Here is a 3,281-nt window from a genome sequence, read left to right as displayed (position 1 = left end):
TTTTTTGATATATATCTATACTTAGGTTCTGGCATCCATCTTGGGACCTCGTGTTTGCAAGGCAAGCATTTTACTGACTGAGCATCTCCGCAGCCCTGAAATGCTCATCTCTGTATGGTGCAGCTTGTGGATTGATAATCCAACTTGTCTTTACCATAACCCTAATAGGGCAATCCCTCTGAGAGCCCCATCTGGCAAACGAAGAGGCTCAGAGAGGCTAAGTAAGTAACCCAACATCACACAGATTACTAAATGTGATTAGAGTTTGTACTTACAACCAGGTATGTCTGACTCCACTGCCTGGGTTTGCTCTATTTCTTTTCCTATATAAGTTCCAACATCTTCCTGAGTTTGTTTTAAAGGACTGGGGAGAAGACTTATACTTTACATGATAGTGCCTGCTGTGAAAGAATGAGGGCCTCAGTTTAGATCCTCCTTACACCCATGTAAATAGCCAGGGGTGTCACCATGCTTCTGTATCTAGAGGTTGGGGGACAGAGATAAGCATGCCATTGAAGTTAACTGGCCAGACTACTTAGCCAAACTGATGAGCATAGACATTGTCTCAATCAATCAATCAATAAGAGTGGGAAATGATCAGGAGAAGAAACCCATTGAACTTAGGCCTCTACATATATGTGTCCCCACATGCATCTGCACTTGTGTGTATACAACACCCCCCCCACACACACACACACAGCTTACTGGGTACAGTGGCATACCATACATCTTGTTCCAGCACCTGCTGTGCCCATTCTCCAGAGGTGAGGCAAGAGGATTACCTGAGCATTGGGAGTTTTTCACTACTGTGTGCTATAAGCAAGAAGTATCCACATTAAGTGTTGGTAGTGGGACTGTGCCTGGGAATAGCCAGCACACGCCACCCTAGACACCATACCAAGACCCTACTCTTAAATATTAAATGTGGGCAGGAATATAGCTTGATTGACAGAGAGCTTTCTTAATATGNACAAAAGACTAGCACCCCATAAACTAGGCACAAGGGTGACTTAAGGTCATCCTCAGCTACACAGAGAGGCCAAGGCTAGCCTGTGCCACTTGAGATCAAAGAAAAGGAAAGGGGAAGGGAAAGAGGGGAAAGGAAGGGATAAAAGAGAGGAAAAAGTTAAAACCCATCTCTCTCCTCCTCCTCCCCCAGGTCTGTGTTGGGTAACACACGCCTTCTAGAGCAAGCACATATTTAAGCATTCCCAGGGCACACAACATCTGCTGCTGTATGCTCACCCTTCCTCTGCAGGTGCGTGGTTCCGAGTGGGTGAGACAGTGTGGCAAAGACGCTATAAATGCCATTGCGATATTCACACCCAACTGTCTAAGAACGAACAAGCTTTGCAGAGCTGAGGGGTAGANGCACTGTCGTCTACGTATCTGGCCTGGGGAACTGTGTGGCTGTGTTGAGCCCTGTGTGTATGTGTGGCGGTCTGTGGATGTGAAGGCACACTCATCTGTAACTAACTCCCAGTGAGAACACAGGAACCTTGCCTGGAGGAGCTGAGGGGTNACTCACGAACAACAGGCATGATGGTGACATTGATGGCCTGATGACTTTCCTTCAGATGGGGATGCTGCTTCCTGTTGCTTAAAGAAAAAAAACCTTTGTGGTCATTTAGAGAAGAAAACCAAAACTAATTCAAACTCTGCCTCTTCCAGGCTAAAGTNAGACTCATTAGTGGGAAAGGTTATTTCATCAAAGAAAACAGGCTTTCTCTGCATGGAATCAGCACAGAGAACTAATTCACACCATCGATCCTGGGTGACTGTTATGGTCCCAAAGCCTGTATTCCTCAAATTCATCATCTACTGAAATTCTTATCCTCTGTGTGACTAATCACTCCTTTGGTGTGATAAGTTTCTAAGCCACGATGTTTATGGTACTCTACAGAAGCCCAAAAGACCATCACCAAGCATAAGGAGCTTCATGGAAGTCTCTATGCCTTCCTTCCCTGGCCCTTTGGGAGAGTCGCCTCTGATGTCCTCAGTGGAGGCTCCTAACTACCCTTCTACCCAGTTGCCCTGACGAGGGACAAGATGATGAGTGGGCATAGGCTACAGACTAGCCCCTGAGGGCCAGATCAAAGGATTCTGTGGACGTTCCCATTCCCCTTTCTCATCACAGTGCCCTGGTTTATTTTGGGGAGCCATCACTTCCCCTTTAGGTTACAAGGCTAGGAAAGAGAAAGCTTGCATTATGGAAGCTGAAGTTAGGAATTGTAGAGAAAAGTAGTGCCAAGATCTGTGGACTGAAGAAGGGTTCAGCCACCTTTTAGCTCCCTAGAGGCAGTAGCCTGGAGATTGCCCCCATATGCACTGTGCCTTGAACACAGGAAACTCACAGCTTCCGCTGTCTGGGTCTTCCTGGTAAATGCTGTGGTTCTGCCTGTCTGCATTTCTCCCTCTGCAGGGACACTTAACAACACAAACCAACACGTGAGGGGGAAGCCTTGCAGAATGTTACTGTGGTAGACCCTGTGTTACTCAAAGATCAGCATAGAGCACCTGCCCAGCACACATGAGGAGGCCCAGTGCTTCAGACAAAACCTCTCACCACANAAAGCCAGAGCGAACAAGACAGAGACATCTGTGGGTGGCCACTGTGGCTTCACTATGTGGCTACAGTACAGTTCTTTCTACTTTCTTGCTGAAGAGACAGGCCACTACCTTCATTCCACTTCTTGAAATGCACCTGTGCTCATGGGCTGGGGAAAGGCAGAGAGAAGAACATCTGGATTGTTCCTAACTTTGCCTTTAAAATGAGACTTCAATAATACTTAGACGTACCAGCTTCTACAGTCAATTAAAATGTGACACACACACCTCTCAGCAGACTGAATGGGTGAGACCCCATGAATGAGGATGGGACAGATGACCACCCTCTGACCTCTCTCAAGTCCAACAAGTAACTGTGTTTACTTGTCCACACAGAGCTCTCTTACCGGGACCTCCCTGAGCATGGAGACACACACCCAGAATGTCTGTTCCTTGGCACACATGCAATGTGCCACACAACCCCAAAGGGCTCTCTCCAGGTTACCTGCCCGAGGAATCTCCCCATCATAGTAAGTACCCGGCTCTCAGCTTTCAAGTGACTCATATCAGTGTTGAGTTTGGGGTCCAGGACAATGTCAAGGACTATNTAGTTAGTAGAACAATTGGTTCATATATAGGATCATTTACCACAGGATGGTGTAGTGTGCCTGGGTCCATGGAACATTGTCTGGAAGCTACTATCCATGGGACATCCATACAGTCTATGTGGGNCA

This window comes from Mus caroli, chromosome 6, assembly GCF_900094665.2.
Source record: "Mus caroli chromosome 6, CAROLI_EIJ_v1.1, whole genome shotgun sequence".
Classification (NCBI taxonomy): Eukaryota; Metazoa; Chordata; class Mammalia; order Rodentia; family Muridae; genus Mus; species Mus caroli.
The sequence above is the reverse complement of the archived record's forward strand: the minus strand, read 5'-3'. Positions refer to the sequence as shown.